Genomic DNA, 12,690 nt, shown 5'->3' with positions numbered 1-12,690 from the left:
ACAATCCCACTTTATTCAAAGCTCCAACATATATGCTACACTGATAGAGAGGAAGTAATGCAACAATGATGGTCAAGTTGAGAAGAAACAAATAAAAGTATTAGTTGCACTTGTTTGAAAGAATGTTATGTGGATTACAAGGTGTGGCTAGATTATTTCTTAAATAGGATTTAAACATTTTGAGCTCAAATCATGACCTTAGGTAAGAAACCATAATTTTAACACAATGTTGTAGTTGAGTATAGCATTTGTATATCTCAAAAGCAACTTATATACATTTTTAAAGTATTAAGGAGATAATAGAACCTGTCAAATGCTAGAGGTTGGTAGTGTTTCCAAGTTATATTTGGTCAAATTTAAGGAGACAACAAGACTTTAAAGTGTCTCAATTTTTTTCGAGGCAACAATTTGCTTTCTAGTCTAAGCAACCTTTGTTGCTTTTATTTGTTGAGGAAGAATACTTAATGGCTTTGAGTTTTTCTTGTTGGAATATGCATACTTAATGGGTGAGAGAGTATTATTTATACATAGATGATGTGCATATTATGGTATTATTTGTACATGTAAATACCTCTCTCTCTCTCTCTCTCTCTCTCTCTCTACATATATATGTGTGTGTGTGTGTGTGTGTGTGTGTGTGTGTGTGTGTGTGTGTGCATATGCTTTCGCTTTCCATAAGTGATCAATTGAATTTTAATTTCAATTTCACCTTATTTTCCGCTGCATTCTTCAACTAAAAGTTATAACAAAGTACAATTACATCTAAGCTATCCATGGACTTCCATTTGGTGTCAAACTTTTGGGTTTGGGTTCATGAAGACGTGCATTAAACACTTTTTTACATAATTCTTTAGTGCTTATACATAACTCTCATTATTTTTTGCAGGTCTTCTCTAATAATTCCCATATGGATTCCCAAAACTCATAGGATAGTGACCAAATGCCCTTGTTCTCCCAATACTCTCACATACATCCCACTTTTTTGGCATGCTTGAGCCAATCACTCCAGCCCATAGGACTCCATTGCCCACATCCTTGCCCTTGGAATTTCTAGGTCCCCCCACTTGTTCTAGGGACTTTTCTTCTATCTGCTTTTGGTGGCTCACTATTTGCATTTACACCATACCAATGGCCTAGCCTTGTCAGCTACCCACTAGTACAGCAAAGCCCATAGCCACCACAAAGAGGGATGGAGGTCCCATCCTTTACCCTTGGAAGGTTGAGTGATGTGGATGGGGGCTCTACTCCATAGAAGGTGAAAATCTTCCACTAAAGTGTATAATCCAACAATTTGAAGTTGTGGATGTGCAAGAGGTTGAAGTTGTCACCAAGAGAGGTAGAAAGGCATCAACACCAAACATGAGCATGGAACAACAAACATAGAAGAGGGAGATTTGGAAGGATGCATGGGTTTTTTGGCTCATTCACATTTCGGGCTCAATGCGTGATGACTTTGGAAAAACTCCAAATCAAGGGGTTGATTTGTAGTGTAAAGTTTCTACTCAACATACTACTCTATTTCCAAAGTGTGAAAAGATGGTGAAAGTTGTAGAAATAGATTGGGTCGAGTGTATGCATGATAAAAGAAAGACAAGTCCCAAAATCCCATCTTTGGAAATGACTGCAATGTCACATGTCAATGTTTTGACATCATTGTGAGTACATGTACTATCATGCAAATGTAGCTAGCCACAACAATGCTTCCACAGTTGGTGGGAACACTGATGGATCCATTGTTGAAGTTGACAAAGAAGAGGCTATACAATCCTCAATCAAGACAGAAGCCCCAAAGAGCAATTTCCCCAATCCTCAATGATGTTAGATCAAAAGATTGAGGACTCCCTTATGGATATGATCAACATGGCCAAAGTGATGGTAGATCAACACAAGGACTCCATTGCAGTTCAAAAGGCTATAGCAGCCCAAAAGTAACAAATGCTTGGCCAACTTGCATCATCTATAACTAGCCTTTTGCATGTGATAAAAAGTTTTAAAAAGAAGTGAGTTAACCTAGTATTATGGTATTTCAACATTCTTGACTAGATTTTAATCACGGCATTGACATTATTTAGAGTTTCCACAAGATTCATGGCTTGTATATGATGCAACTCCTCCTAGATTAGTTTGAATTTTTTTTTCCATATGCATTTTGAAATATTAATTTTCTTTTCGAGTCAATGGATATAATTTACATTTTCTTGAGATTTGGTATCACCCTTTTTGGATTGACAAATTTCTCTTCATTTTAGTAGACTTGCATGTGTATATCCTAATTTTTTTTTCATTGCTACAATTCTATACTTTGTTTAAAAAAGAAGTGTCTAAAGATGGCTTTATGAAGTTTCTAATGAAGTTTTACAATTCTTTCGCATTATTTATGAGTTCTTTTGTATCACCCATTTTGAAAACTAATTTTCTTATTAGTTAACCAACATGTATGTAAGTATCTTATGCCCATCCTATGCCGACGTATTTTTTCTATGTTGTGAATCCTATGTTGCAAGAGGCTTGCGAATTAATGGATGGACTAATTTGGAATATGGAATGCAAGAATTGGTTTCTTTCAATAGCATTGAGATTCAATATTTATGGTAGATGCTTTATAAGTGTGCTTACTTTGGTCTGTGTTTTGTAGAAGACAAGTAGAAGGTCTATTCTCTTAGTAAGTGGCATTGGGATGGAAGAGTAGTGAATTCTTGTAGTTTGTCTCATTAGTACCATCATTTATTTGATTAAAATGTTTTATGACGAGGACATGCATCCAACACTTGGTCATATTGAGCAAGTGCATGGCTCACATTTTATCTACATGGAAGGCTTGGATTGCTAGAAGGAGGCATGAGCATTGGGATTATCCCATGCCCCAAAAATTTATGGAGCTTGGTCCACTTGCGAGCTACTTAGACATAATGTTCTAGAGCAAGCTACATTGAAGCAAGGAGATCTCCACTTTTTGACTACATGGCTGCTCCTTACTTGTTTGTAGCGGGTCTAACACAAACTACCAAAAGGCAATCACTATGGAGAAGTGTGTATGTGTGGCTCTACATCATCTAGCTACAGGTTCTCAAACGTGCAAGTAATAGTAGTTTTGTATGGGGTTTCCACATCTTCATGCCATAAGATCATTATGGACTTTTTGTGATGCAATGTCCATATTAAGACTCCATGACCTCAACATATAATGGCCTATTTTGGAAAGGATGTGTACTCGAGTTGAAGGTTTTGAGGTAGTAAAGATCACAATGGTGTAGTTGATGGTAGCCATATTCTAATTTTTGCACCTCATATGCATCACGAGGGCTAATTTAATTGGAAGGAGTTTCATTCTATAACTTTATAGATGACAGTTACTTCTAATTGCTTGGCTTGGGAATATGACACTCGTCACCCAAGTTCTATGCAAGATTGTAATGTGTTCCAGTGGAGAGTAATCTAGTTTACGAGGTCACTCAACACATGGGCTCAGTGGAAGGGACTTTTTAAATCTCTTTTTTGCACATTTTGACATACAGAAGGATATCACTTAAAAGGGGCATTCATGGATTGAAGTGGAAAGGGTGCATTTTGTTAAAGAAAAAATTATAAATAAGGGACTTTTAAGTTAGGCCTTAGATGCACATAATACAGAGGTGTGTGGGCCTCGGCGGTGACTCACATGTCATGGGGATGTTGAAGAGATGCCGATCACTCCAAGCTATTCCTTGTGAGAGCAATGCAAGGCATGAGCCATTCACAAGTGTCACTCAAGCGGCCTCTAGATTGGCCTCTAGATTGTTCCAATGTGTTTCCACACAAGAAAGAGGGAAGAGGAAGAGGGGAGAAGGGAGGGGAGAAGGGGAAGGGAAGAGGAGAGTGAAGGGGGTGGAGTGGCAAACATAAGGGCACTACAATGGAAACAAGAGAACACCCAAAACACTCTCTTGGAAGAGAAGAGGGAGCTTGTGTTCAAGCTTGTGCAAACAACAATGAAGACCAAAGTCAACACTTTGTTCTTTTATACAAGTCACCTTTTGAAGGGAGGGCCAACCCTTTTCCTTTTAGCACTCTCTTTCTCTTTACAACCAAAGGCTCTTGGGCTCGTAGGGTGCCAAGGCATATTTTTATTCTTTCCATCTCTCCCTACTAGCGAAAATAGCACTTGTGTTAACCATATTAGAGCGCTTGGGACAAACATGGTATTAGGAGGTGGTCCTCACTGGTTCCCAAATAGTGCTTGTGTTAGCCTCACACCTCCAAGGCTTAGGCGATTTGGGGCTCAAACTCCCTGAGCGCCCTCATACCTTAAGTCATTTGGGGTTTGAAGCCTGTGAAAGAGGCTCAAAACCTAAAGTGGCAAGGCTTAACTTCCATGAGACAATTAACAGCAGCTTGCAGCTACTGGAATGTATAAATTGTGCACGTTGCCTGCACTCTTTTGTCTTGGGATATTTGGGGATCAAACTCCTTGAGTTTGAGTACTCTTTCCATGGCTATTTCCGTTGATGTAGATCTGAAATGTGCATGTTGCTTGCAATCATTGGCCTTGAGGTGTCAGCTAGAACCTACAAGCTGTGCACGTTGCTTGGAATCTTTGGCCTTCGGATATTTGGGGATCAAACTCCCTGAGTTTGTCCTGTACCCCTTCCATGTGCACATTGCCTACAATCATTGGCCTTGGGGTATTTGGGGATCAAACTCCCTGAGCATGTCCGTTGAAGTAAATCATGAAGCCTAATCACCTCTAATCACTGATTATCCTGCATTCGGTGACTGTACTATGTGGATGTTAACATGCCCCCCTTCCTGTTGCTGATCTATCCTCGAGTTAGCTGCACTGGAGGAGGTCTGTGGTGAGGGCTATCTGTAGGACTGCATAGCAGTCCAGGAGTGAGGCAAGTGAGGTACGAGCGATACTTCCAAAAATGGGTGGCATGCATATCCTTGTACGTGAGGATGTGATGTTCGTGGAGATTACAGATGCGACGGTAGAGCTGGAGGTTCTAGAATTGCATAGGACCGATGTCGGGATTGAAGACAATCTAGTTGTTCATATTGTGGAAGCGGTCATCGATGGGGCAACTATGGGTAGGGAAATCATAGAGGATTAAGAGGAGGAGGTGGTTGAAGTGGACCACTACTATGACATCTGGATCTGGAAATGAGCCGTACGCATCATTGAATCATTGGAAGCAAAAGCAAAATCCCTCCTAAGTCAGGGAAGTTGTGCTTTGGAAAGTTGTACAACATATTCGGGTCCTTCTACTGGAGTGCTCTAAATTCAGACCAAATCCATCATCATTCCATTAGCATATACAGGGAATGGATTTGGCAGTCGACTTGGGCACTGCAGTAGTATCACCAAAATGGAGGGAGTGGAGTTGTGTGGTCTAAGTGGAAGATGAGGTTTTGTGTGCCGAGTGCATCAAAGTGCATTTGGAGGGTTTGGGGGATGGTGCGTGGTGCAAGTGTGTATGTGGCAAACTGTGTGGAGACCTCCCTATACATCCAAAACTCCTATTGCTCCCAGTCTTCCAAACCAGACTCCTTTGATTGGTTGGGGGCGTGCTATCATTCATTCTCTTCTTGGAGGGTCATCGTAAGTTCCCATTCTTGTGCCAAGAGATCCTATAGAGTTTGGATCTGTTGTTCCTGGTGCTCCTGTGTTCTGGCATATTGCGCCTCTACCTGCACCTTTTGTCTAGCATTGTTCGCAGGCCAGATTCTGCCTTGTTGACCTAGTCCATGAGAGTTTGGACAAGGGATTCACTCATGGTGAGGTCATCTTTGAGCTTTGTTAGGGCTAGCTTGAGCTCTTTAGCTTTGGCATGGTACTCCTCTACCCTTTGTATTGCTGCTTGGCCCGTGGCTTGGGCGACAACCGTTGCGGATTGGCTATTGTGTGTAGAGAGCTGTGCCTGAAGGAGACTAGATAAGAGATGTGAGGCTTGCTCGTGCCTCCTCTGCAAAATTGTACATGCGACCTGTGGGAGCTGGGCGATGGCCTGAAATAGGTGTTGTTCCATCAGGTTCACACTCGATAATTGCTCGGCCGACATGTGGCTATAGCCACCTGATTCCCTATATTGTGGTGCATTGCAAAACTGTAAGGCCTTTGCTAGGCCTCCCATGGAGAGGAAGAGGTACCGGTGTGGCGAAGGATGTGGTCTCCTGGGGGGTTGTGGAGACCGATACATAGGGCATGGTAGGCATAGTCGGCATGGATTTGGCTCCTAGATGGGGGCCAATGGTGACTATTTCATCACCTTGGAGGTCTTTGATGAGGATGGGCTCCTCTTGAACCCGTTTGCCCTTGTTTTGAGAATCTGCCTACTAGAGTCACAGTTGGCATGTATAGCATCGGGTTGTTGATTACTTCCTCCTGTGTCTTGAGGTCATCCCTCATTTGGCTACAGAAGTAGTCTACCCAATTTGTATCCTGGGGCTCCACCAAGCACAGTAGGATATTTAGCATGACGGATTGATGGTCGTCCGTGTGCTTGACTTGCGTGAGCCATTGCAAGGCTCTTGCCAACCTTTCCACCTTTGGCTTTTATGAATGGCGGCGAACTGGATTCGGCCCTTGCTCTTTTGTCGGTCATAGTGGAAGACCTTGTTGAGGGCATCTAGTTTTTTCATTTTGGAGTACTTCTCGTCGATGACCGGCAGGTTGAAGGCTGCACATACCACATCCTGATTGATCTGGTGGTGGGGGGGATTGCCTACTACATCTTGCAGGATGCCAACGTTGGTGTTGCAGTTGTATGCCTGGAGGAATTTTGCCAGTAGCTTCATGTCTAGGTGGCATGGGAGGTGGTCTGCCACTTTGCTCAAGCCAGCAACTCTTAGTGCATCCTCTACCACTGGCTCTTTTAGTGCTACATATGTTGCTACTGTATGGTAGTGGAGGGTATAGTTGTGACCCTCGTATGCAAAGCATGAGTGCACAATGCACACATCCAATTCTTGGAGCCATGCCTCTCCAAGTGGTGAGTGCAATTGGGAGCACCTGCTATTGGAGCTGGTGTGCACTTTCTTGATCTCGAGGGGGTGTACCAGTTGCTGTTGTATCCTCCTAGGTGGCCTGTCTCTTGGACACTTCTTTTTCCCCTTGCAAATCTTCTATGGGGATCTCAGAAGGTATGCAGATTGTTGCAGATGGAGTGCTCTAGGAATCTGAGGGGCTAGTGGCCTATGGAGTAGGGTGGGGGTGAAGTCCCAAGTCGTTTTGAACTCAAAGAACTTTTTTCGACAGATCCATCAAAAAGATTGATGGCAGTTGGGAGTCAGTGGATGAGGAAGAGTGGGAGGACATAAATAGGCTGTTTGGATGGCAATGGAAGAGGGCAAGAGGCTGTGTGAATTTTGGGCAAATTTTGCAAGAGTTTGGGGGAAACTACTATGGCCACGTCCCAGTGAGATAAGGCCTGTTTATTTAGAGTTTGCATCCCCATGGCCGGTGGGATCTTTTGATGGTGACAGTTGGTGGGATAAGTAGATGGTGATGGTCGGCCGGATACTGCTTCGGCAATAGCCAGTGGGATATGAAAGAAGACCGAGACCAGCATGATACAGGTTGGTGATGGTCACTGTGATATGACCATGGTGATGGCCCATAGGATTCGGGATCGTGATGGTCGGTGGGATCCTTTTTTGGCAATGATTGGTGGGATACTTGATGGCATTGCTCGGTAGGATCCGAGATGATGACGGTCGGTGGGATATTCTTTGGTGATGACTGGCGGGATCCTCAATGGTGACGATCGTTGTGATAATGAATGTGTAGAGACAAAGAAGATAGGGGGGTTGAAGGTGAGTGGGGGAGGGAGTGAGTGGAGTGCATTTGTGCAGTGTGGGACTGGTTGTGAGGCTAGCATGCAAGCTGGTGAACAAATGACAAAATGGACGTACTGACCCTAATCACCTAGTGCTGAATGTGGATGTGTGTGTGTGCATGTTTGGTAGTGACTTATGGGTTGCAGGTTTGTTGGGTGAGATGCCTACCGTACAGACTCACCTAGACCTAGACTTGATGATTATGAGGAATGCGGTGCGGGCGGCAGATGCCATGCTATTGCATAGCATGTTAAAGGCCACGTAGAGTAAGAGTCCAGCTTGTGTTTACCTTGGATGCCAGAGGCACATTGGCGTTGGGCTTAGTTGTTGCGGCATGGTTTTGAGTGTTGTAATATTCTTGTTTATCTATTAGTGTTGTAGTATCAAGTAGAAAGGAGAGAGAAAAGGAGGGGAGTTCTACTAAAACAACTGGTTGTATTCAAGGGTGCAAAGTGGAACCATTAAGGCAATATATTGAATTTATATAAGTTAAAGAAGAGGAACGATACAAGTAGCAATGCAAGCACCCAAGAACTTGCCATAGCCTTTAACTTAATTGAGGCAATTTTTTTTTTTGCTTACACAATGCCTATTTTGCAAAAAATAGAGAAAAAAAATGTGCAATATTTGTCAATATGGAGCTTGAGGGGTCCCCCTTAGGGGTAAGGGCCATATTGACACACTTTGACAAAAATTTATCATGTATTTGTCAATATGGCCCTTGCCCCTAACATAGTATGTTGACATAGTATTGATACTGGCATAGTACTGATGAGATTGATATGTTTATAGTACTAATGCTGATATGCTGATGTAGTACTATTTTATTAGTATTGTAAAACTAATAAAGTGTTAAATCAACATTAATATGCTGATTTTTTTGGGGGAAGTGGGTTCTTGTGAGACTACCCTTGGCACAGATCCTTGCCTTCATGAGTAGGTGGGTGCCGTCAAAGGTGGTATGATCACAATTACTTTTGAGGGTTTGCCTTTGGACTCAGAGGGAGGTTCTTGTGTAACACCTCATAGGGGAGGGGTCGATCCTTGCATTGCTTGCTAGCTACCCTTGGCGATATTTGTGTTGAGTCATACTATTCGTGGTAATAGTGCATACTCGGTACTTTGGAGTTGGCTTGCTGCATTTGGTTTGTCAGTAAGTTCTTATGGTGTTGTATCTCGAGACGATACAGGTTCTTGTGTTGTTGCCTTTGGAACCTTCGCAGCTTGTACCCCTAACTTTGGGACTAGGTGACCTTCTTACCTTGGCCGCCCAAGTGTTTGGTGTTGACCGAGCTGTTGGGGGATGTGGCAGTGGATGAGGTGGATTGGGAGCTTGAGGCTCGAAGTGCAAATTGACGGTGTGGTCTTCTTCTTGTAATAGATGGTTTCGCAAGAGATGTCCCTGAGGTGACTGGGGTCTTCTGCACTGCTTGGACTTCCTCTGGGATTCGGGTCCTATTGAAGTGACGTTGGGAACAGAGGATAGTCTCTTGTACTTGCTATTGATGACTTTCCTGAGTGGAGGATGCTAGTGGCAGTGCAGTGGGCAATGGCACCAGTTTACCACCATGGCTGGTGTTCTTCTCCCTTCGGGATGGGACTTGTGGTTAAGGGTTGGAGGTGGCTAGGGCTTGGGGTCCACCCTCTTGTGTAGCTTCGTTGTCATGGACTGGCGAGGGTGGAATTGAAGGAGTAGGACTTGGTCCACATAAAAGGACTACCATCGTTCGACCACCATTTATGAGTGAAGCAGTCTGGGTGCACCAGTCGATTTGATAGTTCACGGTGTAGCACCAGGTCCTTCCCAATATAATCTGTTCATCGGTTGCTTTTGTGGGGAGAACATAAAAGCGGATATCCACTACCTACCGAACAACCGTTAGACTTAAATTCACAAAACCCAAGGTTTGTAGGGGTTGGCTACTTATAGCTCTTACTGAAGCGACAGTGAGCATTAGGGGTACCTGTAGCTTTTCCCATACCTCGTGGGAGATGAAGTTGTGGCTCGCACTTCTGGATCTATGAGTGCTTTGATGCACATGTGCAGACCCTGCAGTTGAACAAGCAACCTGGCTAGCTCCATTGTTAGCTCATCTGTTAGTTGCATCTGTTTAATCGTTGCCTTAAATAGTGTCATTTGCTTACACTGTCGGCGGAGCTTAGCGTTATAGATTCTTGCCTTCTTGATGGCCTGGCGTTTCATCCTGGCCACCTCGACCTTGAGTTCTTTTTCTAAATGCATGGCTTGAAGGGTGGAGAGAGTGAGTGGGCCATAGTATCTTTTTAATTTGCTCCCATTAAGGTAGCCATCCATTTTTGTCCCATTAGGGGTGGCTATTTGGCATGACCCTTGGGGAGTGATCTCAACCACATGGTAGGGACCCATACCTCGGTACTTTAGCTTGCATTTGGTATTACAAACGCTGTAGAGGAGTGCCAAATCTCCCTCTGCCAGGTCCTTGTTCTTGAGGTTGTGGTCGAGCCACATTTTACATCGGGCCTTTTCTACCCAGAGAGAGTACGCTAGGCCTTTTCTACCCAGAGAGAGTAGGCTACATGCAATCTCGTCTCTTCTTACCTTTCGAGGTCAACAAGCCATTTTGCTAATGCATTCCTTGTAAGTCTTTCCTTAATAGTATGACAAAGGCTAGGCACTACATACTCCATTGGCATCATTGTCGGCCTGTTTCTTTTTCAACCATAGCTTTAAAAGCTTTGAAGTGCCCAAACACTTCACTTTTCTTTTTCATAAAATACACCCAAACTTTTCTACTGTAGTCATCAATAAAAGTGACAAAATAATGGTAGCCTCCAATAGATGTAGCTTTAGTAGTCCACACATCAGAGTGGATTAATTCCAATGGCTTCTTACTCTCTTGAACATGTCTAGGAAATGGTTTCCTTTCCTGTTTTCCAAATTGAGAGGCTTCACATACCTTATGCATTTCTGCAACCTTGAATTTAGGAAATCTTGCAACAATATTTTGGGCCTACATTGATTTAAGTCACTGTACATTAACATGACCAATGCGTTTATGCCAGATATCAATATCTGCAACTACACTAGTCCCATGTGCAAACATTGCTACACTCAATTCAGGCATGTCTGCATCCAACGTACACATCCTGGCCTTCTTCTTTCCTTTTGCTATCAAGCGACCGTTATTTTTCATATCCTCAACAAAGCATCCATGAGGATTAAATCTGACTTGCAAGCCCTGCTCAACCATTTGACCAATAAGAACTAGGTTCTTGGTGATGTTCGAGACATGAAATACATCAGACAGGTATTTCTTTTTCCCATCCTGCATAGACAAAGGAATTTTACCAATCTGCACAATAGGATGTGCAGTATCATCACCAGTCTCCACAAATCCTGGTCTTTCCATTTTCCTTGCATCCTGCATCCATTCTGCATGACCTGTCATGTGGTTTGACGCACCTGTGTCAACATACCACACATCATTGCTTTCTTCTGCACTTGTCACAGAATTGGTCATGTGCTGCACCATAAACAGATGCTCATTTCTGTCATCAACCTATCTACTAGAAGATGCATAATTCCCTTGCTGCAATTTTCCATTCATGATGTCATTCAGCTTTTTGTTGTAGTCTTTAGCCATATGACCCATTTTACCACAATAGTAGCATTCAACATTGCTATTTGCATTGTGACCTCTTTGCCATCCACCACGACCTCTTTGGCTCCCCCTGCCTCTAGAGTTACCACGTCCTCCTCCAAGGGGCTGGTTTTCTTGAGTTTGCTACATATTCTGATTTCTACCATGGCCTCCAAATCGGCCTCCTCTATCTCTGCCTCTACCTCTTCCAGCATTTGAGTAGAAGACAGTTTCTTTTGAAGTTACTCTTGAAGAAGATGCACCGCCATTTCTCTGCTCTTTAGAAATTAGAAGAGAAAACAACTCCTCAAAATCAAGAAATTTTTCACGGACGGCAATGGATGTCCGAAACTGTGCATAATCTTTTCCTAGACCATTCAAGGTCATAGAAACCAAATTATCATCTTCCACTGGCGACCCAATGGAAGCAAGTGCATCTGCAATTTTCTTCACCTTCATGTGGTAGTCATTGATGCTCATATTTTGTCTCTGCACATTGTGCAACTCCTACTTGAGCTGCATTTTCCTGGCTTGCGTATTTGTGCTATACATTTTTGCCAAAGTATCCCATGCCTCCTTTGGCATACTTGCATCCTGAATATGCACAATCATAGAATCTGAAATACTGATAGACAGCCAATACATAACTTTTCTAGCTCTCTCATGCCATCCTTTAAATGCCTACATTTCCTGTTGATTGGGAACATTAGGAAGAATTGGTTCTTCTTCATTTCCTGTAATGAACTCCCAATAGCCTTTTCCCATAAGGAAATTCGTCATTCTAAACTTCCATGCTTGGAAGTTGTTCTTGTCAAGCTTTTTAGTGACATTTTGTGAAATAGAATCAGACGCCATTACAGAACACTACAAAAAAATCTATCACTGCAAAAAACACAGCTTCTGCCTCACACAGGCAAATCTGCAAAACTGACGAAAGTGGTATTTGACTACACAGTCACTTCCTAGTGACGATTTTGCATGAACAGGCAACAAGGATGATTCTGTAACTCCCAATATCTCTGCGCACAAGCATATGATGCAAATTTTATGGCAACTTTTCACCTACCTGCAGAGCAGTGGTCGCACAGCAAAAACAAGGCCTTTTTCTAAGTGCCTGTGAATAACTTCCGCCTTCAAAACGAGCCCCGAAATGGCCTCGAATCAAAAAAATAAAGTCATTGAGGCTTCACCCCCATCCCACTACATATACTGCCCTCTCGCTACACCGTGAAGGGCATCTCAATCTGAGACAGTG

This window comes from Dipteris shenzhenensis, chromosome 10 (assembly GCF_047967505.1).
Source record: "Dipteris shenzhenensis isolate YYH24624 ecotype China chromosome 10, Dip_SZ_1.0, whole genome shotgun sequence".
In the NCBI taxonomy this organism is placed as follows: domain Eukaryota; kingdom Viridiplantae; phylum Streptophyta; class Polypodiopsida; order Gleicheniales; family Dipteridaceae; genus Dipteris; species Dipteris shenzhenensis.
This window is presented reverse-complemented; position numbering follows the sequence as displayed.